Source organism: Amblyomma maculatum, chromosome 5 (assembly GCF_055883805.1).
Source record: "Amblyomma maculatum isolate TAMU_Amacu chromosome 5, ASM5588380v1, whole genome shotgun sequence".
Lineage (NCBI taxonomy): Eukaryota > Metazoa > Arthropoda > Arachnida > Ixodida > Ixodidae > Amblyomma > Amblyomma maculatum.
Window position 1 is genome coordinate 80,208,061 of NC_139348.1, and position 20,877 is coordinate 80,228,937.

At 48.5% G+C, this 20,877-nt stretch overlaps 1 pseudogene; it reads left to right on the plus strand.

Moving 5' to 3' along the window:
- The first annotated feature begins 10,053 nt into the window (after positions 1 to 10,053).
- LOC146188577 (uncharacterized) lies at positions 10,054 to 20,317 on the plus strand (annotated as a pseudogene).
- The last annotated feature ends 560 nt before the right edge of the window (positions 20,318 to 20,877 follow it).

Consider the following 20,877-nt stretch of genomic DNA (forward strand, 5'->3'; position numbering starts at 1 on the left):
AATTGCATTACGAGCATTAACTCAGGAAAACAAAGCATGCTGTTACTATACTTAATCCCTCCCTCATAACATAACGAGAGAGGTGTCCCTTACAAAGATTAGGGCCCTTGCCCCGTCGGTGACGTGCCGACGGGGCTCTGAAGAGGATGCAGTGCAAAGCACATGCCCTAAGTTTACAAGGCCAACTGCCGAGGTGGATCTTCGCCCCCTTTTATGGACGTGCCCAAGAATGCAGCCGTCAAAAATAAGACAACTACAAGAAGTTGGACAGTCGGCTACAAGGGAGAAACATTTACACTTGTGGACAATGGACAATATTAAGAGCCGGAGCTTGTTCCGGTTTCTTGAAGAAAATAGACTGCATGACTTCCTTTAAGAAGACAGCCTCATACTATGCCACATGGCAAGCCTTTGAATAATAAGAAAAAAAAAAATGAGTGCACTTCTGGGTGACCATCTTCCTACTTGTGAAATGCAGGCCATGATGGGGGGGGGGGGGGGGGGGGGGGGCATGGTCAAAAATTGTCAAATTTACAATAATTTATTTCTCAACTTTTGGTGTGAAATTTTCTCTTGCAATATTTTCACATCTGTCTGAAACAAGGCAAGGGAGCAAATAATACAAGTTGAAGTTCATATACATATATGTAAACAACACTGTTTTATACAACTCTGTTATCATTGTAGTATATGCTCTGACACATTATTGACCTGAGATGTACATGCCACTGCCAACCGGTGGTGAGATGTGGCTCCTATTTTACACTGTGCTGTGCTGTTCAGGCATCCTTCCCTAACTGAATTTAAACCATATTTCATGCTGTTTGTTGATGCAGTATTCATACTACTTTTAGAAGAGTTGAGTGAAGAACAGCTACAGCATACTGGTAAGTTGAAAACTTTTATTCAGTTATGTTGTTTCAATATTTTAATAGTTCACACTTTTCTAACAATTATGCATGACATAAAAGTAAATAATAAGAAAGATACATACTACATATTTCAAAATGTACAGGGATTGCAATCGCTGGTTTCAATTAAACTAAGTGAGAGTTGTAAGTATTGTCATTTACACATTCCTCAGACAAAGCAGTTGCTGGATGTCACAACGTAATAGTAACAATATAATAATAGTCACAACATAATATGTCACAGCATAATAATAGTAGCTGTTCAAATACTAAGTAACAGCTGGTGGATTTGCCCCTCTGCAAAGGATCATTGGTTAGGGCACTTGATTGCTGTGCCCAAGGGTGCAAGTTCAAACACAGGACATGACTGCTGCTTTTCATTGGAGATGAAAACCAAGGCACCCATGTACTGCATGATGCCAGTGCGCTTTGAAGAACCCCAGGGGGTTGAAATGACCCGGAGCTGTTAACTGGTATACGTCGACTATTGTGGATATTGCGCATTAAATAATGCAGTGCATTTTACAAAGCGTGATGTCAGTTAACAAGGTATCATTTCACTTTAATAGGGATAAAAAATTTGTTAAGCCATGCAGAGTATCAAATTTGATATCTGTTGGACAATTGAACTAACCAGAATCCATGTGTGAGATTGTGCATGAAGATGCCGATGTATGCTTTATAGTCATATTTTAGCATATAGCTAAAATTAATAATATTCCCCAGGAAAATAAAATGGGCACCCAGTCAAATTCAGCAGATCCTATCACAACAGGCTGAACAAACCAAACTTTCCTGCCTTTGCAATTGTTTTGCTTATTGTACAGAATGTTTTGCCAGTGCTAATACATGCTTTTTTTGTTTTTTTCTGTGGTGCAGGTCACTTGCTACAGGAGTTTGTTGGATGAAGACTCTATAACCGACAAATGATGATATTCAATCTGAATCAATTGCTTCACCTCGTAACAGCTATTAGAAACTTTGGATATCTGGGGGACATAGTGTTTTTGTTTTTGAGAATGGGAGTGGCAGGCTCGTTAAAATGATAACTGGTGCAAAATGGGTGCCAAATTAGGTGGTGGAGAAGCTGGTAATGCTGTAGCAGCTGTAGCTCAACACTTCATTCCTTTGAGAGATAAGTGAAAGACCTCATTAATGCCATGCTAGCTAATCCACTGACTGCTACAGCTACACACATATTGATGGAGCATGTCTTCTTGGTCATGCCAACTGCACACCTAGCCTGTCAGCAGAGGCCGTCGTTTTGATGGTACTAGTACTATTTTTTTTTTGTAAGAAACTGGTGTGCATTGATAGTACACACAGGCTGCCAGGACACATTACTGAGTGCTTTTTGTCTCTTGTGACTGCTCCGTCAATATTGAAATTGAATGATATTGCAGCATCATGCCTTCTCATTGAATTTTCAGCGGATGACATAGCATATATGTATGTGATTTGCCAAATCTTATTGAGCGGGATTAAGATTTAATACTTTGCTTGTACTCTCAGTTTGGCTAATAGGGTTTAACATCCCAAAGCGACTTAGTCTATGAGAGATGCTGCCATGATGGGTTATGGCAATGTTCAAACATCGTTGCGCTTAAGAAAAACCGACGTAAAAAACGACACGAAGCACAAGAGCGCAAACTATCAACTGAAATTTTATTGCTATGAATATATAGCATTACACATACCAACATCACAAAAATCGACAAGTCAGCAAAATAGCTATTGTCTCAAGGGTGAACGTGATATCTCCTTCACAAAAAAAAAAAAATATGAACGCTCTCATGCGGTCGTGCATACGTGGGGCAAACGGGAAGATGCCTTAACGAAAGGCTCAGAGAGCACAGGTACAACTGTAACCAGATTAGTGTATCTGGAAATCTGGTGCCGCACTGCGCTAGATGCAAAGATTGCACACCACTTTTCAATGAGACGGCGGTTCTTTTGAAATCTAAAGACAAGCTAACAAGGGAACTGTGGGAGGCCCACTGTATCGAATCCGGGAATGGGACATGTGTAAGCGACCCTTCGGTCCCCCTATCGAAAGAAGAAAGGGTATAGTTGGGAAAATAAAGAAAAGAAGACAAACATTTTTTTTTTTTTTTTGTGAAGGAGATATCACATTCACCCTTGAGACAATAGCTACTTTGCTGACTTGTCGATTTTTGTGATGTTGTTACGTGTAATGCTATATATGTATGTTCATCGCAATAAAATTTCAGTTGATAGTTTGCACTTCTGTGTTTCGTGTCGTTCTTTACGTCAGTTGTTCTTAAGCGCAACGATGTTTGAACATGTCAGTCCCCAACTAGCCCAACTAGAAACCCTCTTGATGGTTATGGCAATTTCAATCACCTGTGGTTTTTTTTTTAATGTGCAGTGGAATTGTACAGTAGACAGGCACCATGCTTTTCACCTCCATTGAAAAGCAACCACCGTGGCTAGGATTGAATTCTTCTTTGGGTTTATATCAAGCCCCGTAACCACTGAGCCACCATAGTGAGCATGTGTTTTGTACAGTGCACTCTGACTAGATTACGATGAAATGTCACTTAGTATGGCCCACAATTTTTAAGACGCAGTTACTGTTAATAAACATGTGGGAGTGCAGTGATAGCAAAACTTTGCTGCTAGCTGCTAACAGAATATTTTCAGTGTCTTGCTGTTTTGTATTAAGGTGTATTGAACTACTCTAAAGTTCAAGCTGGTTACTGTTTTCTTGAGCATGTTGTAAATCACATTATTGTCATTATACTCTACAGGGTACAGGGTGTTTCTAACTGTGACTAAATACCAGCTGCTGCTTTCTCTTTAGTTGTACCCAGCAATAAATATGCCATAGATATTTTGAAGAAGTGCCTGCAAAATGAAGCTTATACACTTAGCTAAACAAAACTACACTTAAGCAAGTAAATTAGGTCTACTAGAAGAAATAGGGGACGTGAGGGATTGGCAGGATGCTGGTATACAATGCTATTGCCTTGCGGGAATAGCAAAGATTCACATTGATTTCCTATTTATGAAGTTATTGTCTGATACCAATGCTATAATTCAAAAAGCAGATGCCTCCAGGTCAATAATTAGCTTCCAAAGGAAGTCATGCAGCACCTTAGCATCAACTTGTGCCACAGGTAGGATGTGCACGTCTTTGTTTGAAGAACTCCTGGAGCATGAATATGTGGGCTGCTTTCGCAGGGCTTCACAACTAAATAGCAGCCAAGCCAGCTTTGCGATCAAAATATGCTTCAAGTTGCATTTCATCTATCATTAAAGTTGCTGTTTGTTCATGCTCTGCATGTGCTCAGAACCCCCTTCACTTAAGAAAGTTAGATTCCTGTTTTATGTAGCCGGACTTGGGTTTTGTGATAACATGCAGAGCCATTCTGACTGTATCAGTGTGAGACAACCTGCCTTCAAACGAACTTTTCAAAAACTTGTGAGCGTGAGGTGAAACTGTGAATTGACTTGCAAAAGCTAAAGAACCTGGGGGGCATCAGAGTGTTATTTAAAATGAGATTGACTTTGTTTTTGAAGAATTTTAGCACCTCCAAAATGCAAAATGCTCATCACTCACTTAATCCAGTAAAGTTGCTACCAAATCGTAGCATTGCATGTATTAACTGTCGCACCTTATTAGCACTAAATTATTCATTTTTCAAGACGCAATATGTGGCACGCCCTGCCAAACACCATCGTACCATGTACTGATTGTAAATCATTCAGGGTAAAACTGAGCGACCAACTTTTGTGAAGGCATTGATGGTGACGTCGGCGGAATTGTGGGCGCGCGGGGGGGGGGGGGGGGGGGGGGGGGGACAGCGCTTACATTGTCTTGCCTTTTTTCGCGTGTTTAATACTTCATGCATATAAAATAGATTTGTACAACAGTTTCGGCATCATTTACATATGGTATGTTGTTATTTTTGTTTTTCATATTGTTCCGTTTAACCCATGCACTATTTCTCTAGTTTCTGTTTTCTTGTTGTTCCAATGTTTTCCCGTTCTTGTTCGCATTGCATATTGAGTTTTCTCCTCCCTTATGTAATGCCCTCGGGGGAAAATAAATGAAATTAAATTGCAGAGGACGAACCCTTTCAGAAGGCTCACATGCATGCCGATATTCTTGTGAATCTCTTAATAAAACACATGTAGCACTGTTTTCAAATCCCTTCGGTCACTCAGCTTTTCAGGTACAAGCAACTCATCACAATTGCGCAGCGTCACCAAAAAAACGCTTCTAAGCGAACGGACTGCGGAGAAGAATGAATAGGACCGTGCTATTTTTTTTCTTCCGAAGTTCGCGATAGTTTTCGGTACATATCCGTGCGTTCAATGAACGCTGATAACATGCAAAGTGATAGCGGCCAAGGCGTGGCGATGGTTCACGCTACCGATCGACTGCATTGCGTCTGCAACTGGTATTACCGCCGCGCGAGCCATTTTTTTGTGCGTCTTAATTATCACCGCGAGCCATATTCTTTACGTGGCATATACATATATGTATGATTCTCTCAATAAATATATAAAAGGTTTGAGCGAAACAGCCTCATTAATTATTTGCAACGACTGCGTTCGGGACGTACGTGGCTCAATTCGACTAGCTGTGGTGAAGTCCGTTTCTTCCGCATTTGCCGGCCTGTACGGCGAGGTTTCCGCATACGCGGAACGGAGTATCCGCATCAACCGTACGCACTCCGTAATTACCGCATCATGTCAGTGAGGAATCCGTATGCTCCGTACACATCCGTCCGCAATCGCCGTACATGCTCCGTACACTCCATTAGGACATCCGTATCGATTGCATGACGTCTATATGTTTTCCGCACACGACCATCCGCATCCGCAGCATGAATTCCGTAAGTTCCGCAAGGACTTCCGTAACGAACGTATGAAATCCGCTTGTTTTCTGTAAGTGCGATGCGGAAAACGTACGGAATCCGTACATTTTCTGTACTGCTGCATACGGAGTCGTTTCAATAGGGCGTCTTTGCTATACGACGTATAGGACTCGCCGGGCTGCTGGAGACGAGCTTAAAGTTTTTTCTATGCCTGCTCTGAGCGACCAGCCGGAGTGCCGAAAAATTTCTTTAGCTGGTCCGTGAATGTAGGCCAGTCAGCGATTGCACCCTCATGATTGAGGAACCAGGTTTTGGCGACGTCAGCTAAGTAGAAGACGACGTTGAGCAGTTTATAAACGTCATCCCAGCGGTTAAATGTACTGACTCTGTTGTAGTTGTCGAGCCAGTCGTCGACATCTTCACCGCGAAGGCCAGCAAAGATTTGGGGATCGCGCTGGCGGCTGGTGACTGTCCAGGCAGGGGCAGCCGCAGTAGGAGCAGCAGACGTCGGAGGTGAGCGAGCACCGTTGCCCCCATCCATGGCACAGGGCCGTTGACGCAAGCGAAGGCCTGAACGGAGCTCCAGGGAGAATGGTAGGTGCGTCTAAAGCGAGCGGTGGGGAATACGAATCGCACCTCCGCCACTTGTGGGACAGCATTTGTACAAATGTCTGTTCTTTTCCAGAACCAGCTGGCACACAGCGCGCGACGCTCCGAGCAGCAGCCAGCGATGATGATAATGGATCTATACAGATGAAAGAGGTGAAAGTTCACGCGCTGAGCTCACAATATATATATATATATATATATATATATATATATATATATATATATATATATATATATATTTGCTGTTTTAGTAAACAGGTGCGGCAAAACAAGAGAAAACGAGTCCACGCTTTCTACATGTTGGAGGAGGTTTTGCGGCAACAGGCTGACGAATTAAGGCACTACGCCAGACTGTATTTTATATATATACATTGCCAGATTTAACAGATCTCAAAATACGTCACAGCAAAAAAATAACCCGTCAACTCGTACGAGACTGCATGCCAATCGCGAATGGAAGTGGGGGCGAAGGGGTAGGCCGGGCTGCCGTCTGAAGCGAAGGTGCTCTACGCGCTTCGGTACTTTGCGATCAGACTGCGACCACATGAATCCCGCAGTTGTAGAGACAATCCGCGTCCGTAAGTGTGCTGGCTGGGCTTTTCCCCCCCTTTCCATCGGCGGAATGGGAGCAGGCTGTGGCTGACTGGATGTAGTGCAGTCCGATTTCCTGTGTCATTGGCTGCGCCCTACATTGACAGTTGTTCATGGAAAGTTCGCACACACTCACGCCGCTTGAGCGGCCGATAAGGCTAAGGACGCTGCCCCGCTACACAGGCAGGCTGACGCGTCGGCGTGACGCCGTATCAGGCCTCATTCTCACAGCCGGTGCTCCTCACCGTCGCGGCGGCACCGGTGGGGGACACCGCACGACGGATGGAGCGGCGCGATGTTCAAACAAAAAGGGGCGCCGGACGCCGTCGAACCTGTTCGGTCGGAGCCCAGCCGCTCCCACGTGACTCTACGTCATAACGCTTTTTTCCCCGGCGACGAGGCGGCGCACCAGCTAGTCCGAGCTCTCTACTCACGGGCAGCCGTAGAGCCGCCTGATTGCGATGGGATGGACGAGAGGTTGTAAACGTATAAGGAAATCTTAAAACACTACAGACTTAGAAGAAGGTCTCTACCACCACCGGACCGAACGCTGAATAACAAGGAGGCCGTCGTTTGGGGGCGCCTGCAAGCTGGGAATTTACCAAGCCCCGTCTGGCTTTTCCACACGCAAGCGGAGGAAAAGGCAGACGATAAATGCGAAACCTGCGGAGAAAGCGGTACTCTGGATCATATAATCTGGCAATGCCTTGATTCCCCTGGCGCCAAGGAAAACATGAATAGTAGATAATCCTGGGAACTGCTACTGCGGAGCGAGTCCCCCGCCAACCAGCAGCAAGCTGTCCGCCTGGCGGCTGAAGCCGCGAAGAAACACTGTCGCTTCGCCTGTCTTTAGTCGCGGAGGTCCCGGCCTCCGTCCCATAGGCCTGCGTGCCGGTGGCGGGTAGTAGGGGGCCTCCTAAATCGGTGGAAAAAAAAAGTTCTTAACCCCAACAACAACATTTTCTCCATCAATGCGGAGGTGGCGGCCGTCCTCCCTGCAGCGGTGAAAGTCGTATGCTCCGCGTCGGTACGAAAAAAAAAAGAAGCGTGCTGTCTCACGTGCTCTAGCTGCAGTTTGGAGCTAGAACGCGTTTTCATCTCAGCTTCGGTAACGGTACAAACACCACGCGTACTGCTTCAAAACAAATGAGTATAATAATAGCAACCATGTATTAAACGGCAGCAGAAATATTGCTCACTCCAATAACATTATTCTCCGCAATCAGCGAAATTATTCTTCGCAATCAGCGCAATAAAAGAAAACACAATTACCTATTGTATGAGTAAAAAAATTGTTCGCGACAACTTGGCAAGATGCTTTTTATACAAGCATTAAAAAATCAAGTTAAAAAGGCACCATCTGAAATAATATTTCACGCAAATCTCTCCGAAGTCGAGGTTAGCTGTGACGTCCTGCATATTACAAATTGAAATGAAATAGGCATTTTTTGTTAGCCTCTTGTGCTTTGAGGCTGGAAGGCATTGCCATCTTAGCTTCAGTAGCTGTACACCCACAGTTTACTGCAAAGCGCCGCGCATACAGCACGGAAGCAAATGAGTGCGCATATAAGCAGCAAGTATTAAAACGTAGGGTGAAAGCACACTCTGGTTATGTTAACCTTGGTAAGCACCTAAACTTAAGAAAACACAGGAACATGAGGTCTTGTCAGAAATTTTGAGAGTGCTCTTAAATCTTCATTTAGGAATTAGGTGATATGATTTTAAATATCACACTTATATCAGCTGTGGGGAACGATGCTGCTTTTAAAGCCATAGCAACCGTGAAAACACGGATCGCAGCTTTCATAGAGGAAGCGGCAAAAGTCTGTTTGGTCGTTGGATTGCAGGCTTTTTACCCTTTGTCTTTGATGCACCTTTCCCCTATTGCCCTTCTTAGACCTCCTCCCCTTTTGTATGATGTTTTCGTGCGGATCCTTTCGACCACCTAATCTTTTTTTCTTCTCTTCTTTTGTTTGTTAGTTTGCCTGAACAAACTCTGCTTTTCTCCTCCTCCTCTGCTCTTTCTCTTATCTCCCATATGACCTTTTTTCGACCTTTCTTTCTATTTATTCCCATGAATGGCTTAAGGACTGGGTGGAATTGCTATCCCATCTTAGGGTACGCACTCAAGGAGCGAAAATCCTTAATGCACGAATGCTTGGAAAATCTCAAAGCTCCGTCATAATATTCGAAGGCGAGATAGTCCCCCGCTACGTTTTTCACTACGGCGTCGAGACGCGTTGCTACCTCTACCGATCATTGCGGCAAGTTTGCTATATATGCTTCAAGCCTGGGCATAGGGCAGACGTATCCCCGGTACCTGACGCCGTTGTCTGCTCGAACTGCGGTGAACCAGTCATCGAGGACGGCCATTCGTGTGAACCCAGGTGTGTGCTGTGTAAGGAAGAGCATCCCACAGGGGCAAAGAAGTGCAAGCAACGTCTAAGAAATTCGAGGAGTCCACGGACCACAACGAAAGAGGAGACCGACAGCAGAGCAAAGGGCGATGACGGCACGGGCGGACGCGGCCGGGCTCGGAAGCGCTGGTTCAGCTCAGATTCTACTTCGTCATCCGGGCCCAGATCGGCGTCGCGCTCGAGATCAAGCACCAGGGAGCCTCCAGAAACAAAAAAGAAGCAGCAGCAGAAGAAGACAAAAAAGGAGGAACAGAGTAAGTTGAGCTGGGCAGCGCAGCTTTTCTCTACTTCTCCCGCTGTTCCAAAGAGCACGAACACGCCGACACAATTCAGTAGAAACGCTAGTGGGCAACCGAATGAAGTGCAAGAACTAAAAGAAACCATTCAGACACTCAGGGCGGAAAATGCTGAACTGAGACAGAAACGTGACCTTATGAAGAGCTCAAGGCCCAGAGAACAGGGCAGACCGACGCCAACGCGCGAACAGATGAAACTCAGCAAGCCACCATAGGGCAGCAAGAATTTGCAACTGCCAAGGCAGCCATGAACAACTCACTAGCGAATCTTAGTAACATCTTTTTAACATCCAAAAAGAGGCACTTAGAGATAGAGAACGCCTAGTACAATTCACGAGCAGGAAATTCAGAGGCAAATCCTTTAATAGGCCGTTGCCCGAGCATGGCGAGGAGCCGTGAGAGCTCTGTCAAGTTGGAAACCCTTGAAATATGGCACTGGAACTTCTGCGGGATCCACAAAAAGCGGGGTCTTCTTAAAGAACACATCACAAATTGCACCGTACCACCAGACATAATCGCCCTACAGGAAACCGGCTGCTCACCCCCTCTCCCGGGCTACTCAGCATATAAGGGGCAGGGGGAAAGCAAGGTCGCCACGCTGGTTGCCAAAACGGTCACCGCAATCCGACATGATATCGACGGAACGGGCATCGGCCACGTTCTTATCAAAGTCACAACCCAAAAGAGAAGCCAAGAAAGCATCTTCCTGCTTACGTATACAGCCCGCCCAGCAAAGGAACGCTAGCTTCAGCTACCTCTTGGGAAAGGCAGAACGAGCAGCAGCCAAGAGGGGTCTTCTTATTCTCAGGGACTTTAATGCCTGGCATAAATGCTGGGGCTATGTCAGAGAAACTCAGAAAGACAAGAATCTAGCCAGAGAAGCTGATCGCAGAAGGCTCAGCCTAATCACAAGTCATACCCAGCCAACGCGAGTGGGATATAACATCAACCGTGAATAAGGCAGGCGAGATGGGACAATGGCGGGGAGATGCTAGGCAGTGACCACTGCATATTGCGAATCCAGATAGAAACGCTCCCGATTAGGAAAAAATATGGCCAGGCTAGACTCACACACCGGGAAGCCTATAGAAACACTAGGGCGGAGTCCAGGGACATGAAGGACTGGTTCGCGGATAGCAAATCGGACTGAAAAAAAGTGAGAAAGTTGCCCTCACCACCAAGACGCCCAACGTGAATAAACATCACTTAAACCTCTGGGATACTAGACGGGGGTTGTTAAAGAGATGGAAAAGGCAGAAGCACAATAGCAAGCTCGCGCTTAAGATCGCCGAAGTCACAAAACAAGCCGAAGAATATGCGACGCAGCTCTCAAAACGGGACTGGGACCAAAAATGCTACGAGCTACAGGGGCCCCTAGGATTGGCCAAGACGTGGGCCTTGCAGACAAGACTGTCTGCAAGGTCCAAGACAAGACTCTGCAGACAAGACTGTCTGCAGAGAGCAGCAGATACTGTCAATGCATACGCCCGACATTGCGGACTTGAATGTTCCCCGGAGAAATCTGAGGTGCTCAGAGTCCACAGAAGAGGGTACAATCTGCACAACACCATAGACATCTACATAGGGGCGAAGAGGATCTCGGAAGTGTCGCAAATCAAAATCCTAGGCATGTGGATACAAAACATCTGTGGTATAGATCAAACATTCAGGCCGTTAGCAAATACCACAGCGAAGATCACGCGAATGATCCCAAGAATCTCCAGCAGAAGACGAGGAATGTCCGATAAGGACACATGTAGGCTGGTACAGGCCCTCGTTGTAAGTCGCGTTGTATATGGTGTCCCTTACCAAATTGCGCTCGAACAGGAAAAGGAACAACTGGAGGAAATTCTGAGAAAAGCCTACAAATGCGCTCTTAGACTGTCGGTCAACACCTCGACGGAAAAATTCTTATAACTGGGCATAAATCACACAGTGCAAGAGCACATCGAGGCCTACCTTTTCACGCAGAAAATAAGACTCATGGAGACACGAGCGGGAAGGAACACGCTGAATTTACTGGACATGAGAGATGCTTGCATAGAAATAAATAGCATGGGGAACATACCGAAGGAGATAAGAGAGATCATTAAGGTCAACCCAATTCCGAAGAACATGCATCCGAAATACACAAGGCCAGAAGAGAGGCAAGATTGGAGGCACACGAAAGAAGCTTCGCAGGAAAAAACATATTTTACGTCGACGCTACCACATACAAAGAGCAACACGGAGTGGTAGCCAGCGTGGTTGATCACCAGTTTAAGGAAATCAACTGCGCCTCGATCAAGAGCAACAACATTATCGAAGCTGAGGAAGCGGCGATCGCTCTTGCTATTACCCACCAGGGTGAGAAGGCTACTACACAAATAATTACGGACTCGCAAGAAGCATGCAGAAGGTATAGCAGCGGACGCATATCCACTCTAGCCATCCGCATACTCAAGGAAAGAAAAATCACATTTTCGAGATGCTTCATAGCGTGGACACCAAGCCATGAGACTGTCAAAGGTAACCAACTTTCCGACGCCAATGCTCGAACATAGGTCAACCGGGAGGCGCACAACGATTGGAAACTGGACGCAGTCACTAGACGCTATGGAGCCATCCTTGAACATCAAAGAGCCTTAAGGAGGATCTACCCACCTCCCCATGAAGACCTTAACGGGGTCATGCAGTGCCTAAAACGGGGTAAAGCAAATCGGTCGAGAGATAGGTACTCCCTCACAGGTCAATTTACCGCAAGAATTTTTTAGCTAGCTTCATTAACACCAGAGATATCGGCGATTAAAAATGGCGCTCCTCCTCGCTCCCCTCTACTCAACACTCCGAGACACCAGAAAAAAAACGAAGAAAACAGCTCGGGAACTCCGCCCCGCTAGCCCCGCCCACGAAGCGTCATCGGGTGACGCTCGGTTCTCAGACTTCCGGTCGTCGCGCCTATTTTCCCCCGAGCGTCGCCCATGCATACACGGTCTGCCTTTCCCGTCCCGTCTGCGTTTGCATAGCTTTCAACCTTGTCTGCTGTCTTCCTCGGCCGCCGGTTTCTTCAGTTTCTTGACCTCTCGGAATTGTGTGCGACAGCAGCCCGAACGACTCGGGTCGTTCGCGAGCGCATACCTGCAGGTGGGAGTCCACACATACCGGCGGCCGCCGCGGAGGAAGCACTTTCCTTCATATCCCTGTCCCATTCAGCGCAAATTAGCATGCACTCCTCCCGAGCACGGCTTTCTACAAGACCGCTTTCTTCTCTCGCGCTGCCTGGGTCAGTCTCTTTGGTACCGTCTTCTGCGGTTTGACCAACGGCGGCCAGTGACCCCTCGCGGAGTTGACGCGATAGCACCGACTCTGCATGGATGCTGGCAGGCGATCGAGCGTGCAAGTTGCCCGCGTGCAAAATATGTCGTCGTCGCTTTCGTCCGGAGCTGCTTTCATTATGGTCGGCGAGAGGCATCTCTTGTGCATAACGAATGGAATGTATACGCGTACGTATCACCGACGAGAGCACGGTCTGATGATCGCTACAGAGTTTGGATATCGGATGACAGGTGAGCACGAATTATTCGTCCGCGAATCTTAAAACTGAGATTAACAAAAAGGTTAGTGTAGTGTTTTTTTTGACGTCCTTTCGCACATTATTTAGGAAGTGCCAATGCGCAACGTGCACGCGTGTTTATCTCATGTGTACGCATCGTCCGAGCCAGAATCGACGGCGCAAAACATCAGCAAAGCAGCTCGGCACATTCAGTTCGGCAGCGCAGGTTGTCACTGATTTTCGCACCGACACGCAAGAATCGCGCACATGAGCATGCGAGCGGCTACGCTAGAGACGCAGCAAAGCGGGTGATTCCAAAACGCCGTCCGCCGTGGCTTCGACCCAAATAAGGCCTAGCGACGACCAGGGAGCAGCGCACGACCGGAGTGCCGTCGGCCGCAGCGCCCGCGACTGGCGGCATCGGGTGCTGCACTTAAGCGGTGCGAATTTGTGTACTTTCGCGATGAAGCTGAGGGTACACCTTTTTTTGACGCACGTTCCATTTAATTATTAACACGCCGCACAAATGGTCGATGCGGAAAAGACGAGACGGGACTACAGTACGCTGCTGCGCCGTCGGTCGGTACATGAAGGTTGATGCTGCCTATTTAGTCGGTACGGTGTTAAATTGGACCAGCTAGTGCTCTTTTCGCACTCCTGCACCGACGCGCACTTTCAGTCGGACGCCACTACCTTTTCGGTTAACATCGCGAACCGAAGCGCTAAGCTCGGGTTCACGCATGCATTGCAGCACTCGAGCAGACGACTTTCGTAGCTACCGGAAGTGTGTCAGTGACGTAGTGGGCGTCGCGGCTGCAGACAATGGCAGCCTATCGTGGCCTGCCACTTGTTGTTGTTGTTACTAACTTTATTTTTCCACCGATGTAGGAGGCCCCCTACTCCCCGCCCCCGGCACGCAGGCCTATGGGACGGAGGCCGGGGCCTCCGCGACTAAAGACAGGCGAAGTGACAGTGTTTCTTCGCGGCTTCAGCCGCCAGGCGGACAGCTTGCTGCTGGTTGGCGGGGGACTCGCTCCGCAGTAGCAGTTCCCAGGCTTCTCTACTGTTTATGTTTTCCTTGGCGCCAGGGGAATCAAGGCATTGCCAGATTATGTGATCAAGAGTACCCCTTTCTCCGCAGGTTTCGCATCTATCGTCCGCCTTTTCCTCCACTTGCGTGTGGAAAAGCCAGACGGGACTTGGGAAATTCCCCGCTTGCAGGCGCCGCCAAGCGACGGCCTCCTTGTTAGTTAGCGTTCGGTCCGGTGGTGGCAGGGACCTTCTGCTAAGTCTGTAGTGTTCTAAAATTTCCTTATAAGTTTGCAGCCTCTCGTCCATCCCATCGCAATCAGGTGGCTCTACGGCTGCCCGGAAGTAGAGAGCTCGGGCTAGCTCGTGCGGCGCCTCGTTGCCGGGGACGGACTCGTGCGCGGGGGTCCAAATAATTCGAATCTTTCTTTCAAGTTTTCTTTTCTCTAAAATTTTGGCTGCCTCCGTCGAGACCCTCCCTTTTCCAAAGTTCCAGACAGCTGTTTTGCTGTCACTAATAACTATGCTGGCTTCCGTTCCAACGCAAGCGAGCGCTATTGCAACTTCTTCAGCCGTGTCTACATTTCGGCTTCTAACGGACGCGGCGGCGGCGGGCACGCCGCGGCCGTTGACGACCACAGCCACCGCCGCCCCCGACTTCCCGCTAGCCGCGTCCACGTAGGCGACCTCCCCCGGCTTCATTTTCCCCGCTTTCTTTGCGAGCGTCTCGGCCCTCTTTTGTCTCCTCTCCTTGTTGTACGTAGGGTGCATGTTTTTAGGTAGGGGGGGCACTATTATATATTCGCGACACTCTCGTGGAATGTCTACTTTGTGGCTTGTTCCTCTATCTGACTGCAGTCCCACCCAGCCGAGGATGGTTCTGCCCGTGGTGGTTCTGCTTAATCTTTCTAGTTGCGCCATGCGCACAGCCTCCGCTAGTTCCGTCCAATTGTTGTGCACCCCCATTTCGAGGAGGCGTTCAGTCGAGGTCGAGATGGGTAGTCCCAGAGCCCTCTTCGCGCATCGTCTGATGAGTGCGTCTATTCTCTGCCTTTCGTCTGATCTAATGTTTAGGAATGGTGTGGCGTAACATATGCGGCTAGTGATGTAAGCCTGCATTAGTTTCAGGAGGCTTCGTTCCTTAAGGCCCCGACCCTTTAGTGCGATTCTCCTGAACAGACCCGCGACTTGCGTGGCGTACGCGTTCAGTTTCTTTACCGTTGTATCGTTGTACCCATCTGCTTGTAGAAACAGCCCCAAGATCCTAATTTGTTCGACTTTTGGCACTATTTGGCCGTCTACTGTTACGCTGATGTTTATCTGGCGTTTACACCTGAGCGCCTTCGGGTTGTAGATAAACAGTTCCGATTTTTGTGGAGAGCACGAGAGGCCCCTTTCGGCCGCGTAGGACACGACGGTGTCCGCCGCCGCTTGCAAGCGCTCCTCGATGCTCGCGTCACTCCCCTGGGTAGCCCACAGGTTGACGTCGTCCGCGTACATACTGAATTTCAAGTTTTCCACTTTCCTCAGTTCTGCCGGGAGGTTTCGCATGGCAACATTAAAGAGGAACGGGGACAGCACCGAACCCTGTGGCGTACCCCTGCTTCCTAGTTTGACGGTGGAGGATTCAATGTCCTGAAACTTTATCGTTCTACCCGACAGGAAGTCTTTTACGTAGTCGTACGTTTTCTTTCCGACCCCCAATTCTTGGAGACCAGAAAGAATTGCCGCGTGTTTTACGTTATCGAACGCCTTTGTCAGGTCTAGACCTAGTAGTGCCCTCGCGTCCCTGGTTTCGCTTTCTATGATATCGTGTCTCAAGCGGAGCATTACGTCCTGTGTGCACAGGCCGGGCCGGAACCCAACCATTTCGTGTGGCCACAGGTCGTTAAGCTCCATGAAACGCGTTAGTCGCGTTTGGACTACCCGCTCCATCAATTTCCCTATACAGGATGTTAGAGAGATTGGTCGTAAGTTCTCTAGTTTAGGGGGTTTGCCTGGCTTCGGTATCAAAATTACGTTTGCCGTCTTCCACTGTTGTGGGAGGCGGCCTCTGTCCCATACGATTCTCATGTACTTGGTGATGGTGAGCGCGCGGATGGAATTATCGTCCAAATTTCGGAGAACCTTGTTTGTGATTCCGTCTGGGCCGGGAGCCGATTTTGTTTTTAGGCCTAATATTTCGGCTCGAACCTCCGCCTCCGTGATCGGCGAGTCTAGGGCCTCGTTTAAGGGTCCTTCGTAATCCGGCAGGGGTAAGGTTTGCGTGTCGCCTACGTACATGTTAATTAGTTTCGCCATGAGTTCCTCGTCCGTGCCCTCGAACGCGTGTCTGGCTTTCGTCAGTCTTATGCCCGATTGAGTTTTCGAATTGTCAGGATCAAGTAGGTGTCTGAGTAGGCTCCACGTATTAGCAAGGCTCATGTTCCCGTCCATCTCGTCACACCTACTACACCAGTTTTGTTCGCAAAGTTTTACTGCGTAATCTTCAATCTCTTTGTTATATCTTGCTATCCTTCGCCTAAGGTTCCTGTTATCTTTGCGACCGGAGACGCCTCTCCATGCCGCATTTTGCTTCCCACATATGAAGGAGTTTGCTGTCAACCGTCACCGGCGCATCGTCCTCCCGTAGGGTCGTGGTTGCTTTCTCTACTTGTTTCTTAAGCGTCTCTGCCCATTGCTCTATGTTTTGGATTTCATCTCCCGATTCGCAGTTTTCTCTGATTTGCCTAAACCTGTCCCAATCGGTGATTTTGGGTTTTTTGAGGCGACGCGTTTTGACGCCCTTGCTGAGGGTGAGAGCCAGAACAAAGTGGTCGCTGCCAAAATTTTGAGCTGTGTTTTTCCAGACTGCGTCTCCCGTGTTCTTTCCTAACGTAAGGTCCGGGGTGGTGTCTGCACAGACGCTGTTTCCCATCCTGGACGGACAGCTAGGGTCCGTCAGCAGGGTGAGGCCGAGCTCATGTATGTCCTCGCACAGTTGCCTACCCTTGGGGTCGTGTCTATTGTAGCCCCATTCTTGGTGGGCGGCATTGAAGTCTCCTAGAATTATAAGAGTATTGCTTCCTGCTGTTTTGATCGCTTTGCGGAAGAGGGCGCGGAAACGTACCTTTCTCTGCTGGGGGGTGCTGTACACATTTAAGATGAAGAGACTAGCCTCTTCCTTGCGACCAGTGATAATTTCTATTAATACAGCTTCGATGTCTCGTGAGTTGACCTCATGCTCGACTACCGCTATGTGTCTTTTAACTAGCGTGGAGACGCGGGATTTTTCTCCCCGATCACCGTGGAACGCCTGATATCCCGATAATTTTGGTAGACCTTTTCCTGTTTCCTGAAGGGCTATAACTAAAGGTTTTTCTGCGCTCTGCTCTAAGTGCTGTTGCAAGAGCGCTCGCTTTCGTTGGAAGCCGCGGCAGTTCCACTGCCACACCAGAGAGTCTTCATTTTTACTGCGCCTGTCCATTTTGTTGAATTGGGGTCACAGTCTTTTCTAATGTAGTTAGCCTCTCGGTGAAGGCGTTCTGCATCGCGGTGAATTGCGTCTGCATTTGATTTACCGCACATATTAATTGGGTGAGGAGGGTCTCGATTCTTTCAAATCTTGCTTCGTATTTAGCGTCCAGTCTCCTTTCTAATGCCACCAGCGGATCCGTCTCGTTCCCTTTACGTTTTTGCGGGGGTGGCCTGATTGTTTCAGTAATCATTTTCTCCTCTTCATTATCCCTCGGCTCAGGGCGCGCGACCACGACCTTTGTAGACGGGGAAGAGGGCATCTGTTTCTGTACCTGTTTTTGGGGTACCAGTTGGTTCCTCGGTGGAGGAGGGGGGTACTGTTTTCCATTCTTAAATTTTGAATCTCTGTAGTGAGCATGCTGAGCATGCTCTTGAGCTCTCGATTCTCTTTTTCTAGTTTTTTAGTTCTCTCGTCTGTCTCCCTATTTACCTGGGAACTGCTAACCGTGAAGCTTACCGTTTTTCGATCTTCGCTCGGACTGCGTCTGCGTGCAGGTGGTCCCCACGACGTCTTGGGGTCCCGTGTAAAGCACCCGGAGCTGCTGGCAGTGGACAAGTCGGCCAAGGTCCTCGAACGGGAGCGGCTTCGTCCAGAGCTGGAACGGTCCCTGGTACCTGAGCTCGAGCGGCGTCGTGTAGAGTTGGCGGTGGCTCCTTCCTCCAGCCTTGGGAAGTCCCCCTCTTTGGCTGTGAAGTGGTGGCAGTCCTTGCTGTTTGATCTCGATCTCCTTCTTAGTAGCCGGGGGTCCTCTTCACCATTTCTGGTTCTTGAGCGTCCCGCTCGCTCGCAGTTTTGCGTTGCATCAGCCATTTTCAGTTGTTCCTGCTGACCCAGTTTTTTCTCCCAACGTCTTTTTTTTGGTGATGTATGGGGTTCTATATATCTCCCGGCATCGCTTATCGCCGAGGAGGTGATTCTTTCCGCATAGCTGGCACCTCGGTTCGCACAGATGACCTTCTTTCGGGTTTTCCATGCCGCATCCGCGGCACTTTTTATTCGTCGGATCCGGACAGACGTCGTCTCGGTGTCCCATGTGCCCGCACGCGTGGCAAACTTCATATTTCTTCTTGTACAAGACGCATCTTTGCGCGAAAGGAGATAGGTACACCCAGCGCGGTACCTTCTGATCTTCGAAGAGGATTAGTATTGTCTTGGAGGTTGCTCCCAGTCTGCGAACACCGAGCACTGAAGGGTTCTCCTTTCTCCTGCGTATTCGCTCCAATAGCTCTTCGTTGGAATAGCGCAGGGGGACGTCGTGCACGACTCCCTTGCCGCAATCTTCAGGCATAGCGGGATAGGCCTTTACTTCTATAATTTCGCTGCCGCAAAGAACTGCGCGCAAAGCCGCGTACCTTCTTCCACGCTCTTCGCTAGTAGTGGCGATTAGTATGGACTGTTGCTTTATATTTGCCGAGAAGATGTCGTTCTCGGCGTCCTTGAGCTCGATGCCGGCGGCGCGGGCGATCGATTCAGCCAGTTCAATCATTCCACCTTCTATTAGACGGCTGACTCCGCCCCGGGGGCGTATTATTATTTTTTCGGCGTCCTTCGGTATCTGCACGGACTGCTTCTCTACCGATTTTGCCGCTAGCTTTCTTCCGATGGCGGCCTTGTGACCTGTAGTCCGCCGCTCTTCATCTTTGGTCGCGGTTCGCGTTTCCTCTTCGAGGGGCACTACGCGGCCTTTCTTTTTCGTAATAAACCAAGTACCCTTAGTTAGCTCCGCGGGGTCGATAGTCTCTCCCTCCACCAGCTCCATTGCGTTGCTCATGCTCTTCTGTGGCTCCCGCCGCCGAGAGCGTCTTTCTTCTGCTAGGCCTATGGGTAGGCCTAGCGGTCCCGCGTGGGCCGCCGAAAAATAGGCAAATTAGTGTGCCTACCTCCGAACTTGCGGTCTCCTCGGACTCCACTTCACGTGTGTAGTCGAATCCAGCGGTATAATGCACGCCGTAGGTCGAAACTTGGACTTGAACGGCTGCGTTCGACGGAGCTCATCGAACGCGCGGCCGCTCACTCCTGCTGCCTGACCAGATGTCCCTGGCCTGCCACTCTGTGACTGGTGACGTAGGTAATCACGGCAGAATAGTCCCAAATCTCAACGCCACGCGGAAAAGGCGCAGCCCGCGAATTTCAAAAAACGCTGTTTTTAAAAATTAATAATAAATCGCTGGATTTTTTCCGATGAGTTTTACTTTGAGCGAATGCTCGGAAGCATTTATTCTACACATTGAAAACGTTTGTCAGTGACCTTTATAGCCGTTTCATGCCCCCTTTAATAGAGAGCAGTCGGTTGCCTGGAGACAGCTACAGACTAATACATACCCCAACCTGAGTCTACTCATTAAAATCCATCCCACAACATACAAGAATAAATGCCCACTATACGGGGAACCCCCTACAATCTACCAGTTTAAATCGGCATGTCAAAAAACACAGGTAACGCCAATAAATACCACACCAACACCGAAGCAGTGGGAGGCTGCGCTGTTCTGCTCGACGACTGATGACCAGCTCAAACTGATCGACAGAGCGCGCAAGACGGCAAAGGCCAATGAGGCCCTGGACTGAGGGTTCCACCCACGCCGGCAGAATTCCCTTTCGCTAAATAAAATTTTTCATTCATTCAATAATTGGCCATGATACTGTGTTTACCAAAACATGTTACAAAGTTTGATTCGTATCCAATGTCATCGCCAATAGAAGCATTATTTTAAGAAGGCCGTCTTTTGAAGCACATACAATGTGTAGTCTGAGAGCATGGCCGCTTGAGTAACACAGCAAAATGACGTTTAATGATTGAGACAGAGCAAACGTCATCCTGTCAAAACGGTTTGCTCCTGCAGGATATTCCGATTAACGGAGGTACCCAGTCTGTGATATTTTTTCCATGTTATCGGTTAGCTGTGCAGACGGGAGCTGATTTATGTAAAATTCCCTGAAGCAATTTTACCAGCCGAGCTACAGGAGGAGGAGGGCACAACATTTATTGACGCAAGGGTATTCGGGGCCCCCTAGCCTTTTGGGCCCCGCACGGCCAAACAACACTAAAAAGTTCATGTTAAATCTGTCCATGATGTAAGCAGCCCGCCGACTTGCGTTCTTTTACTTCACCGGGTCCTTTGGAGCGT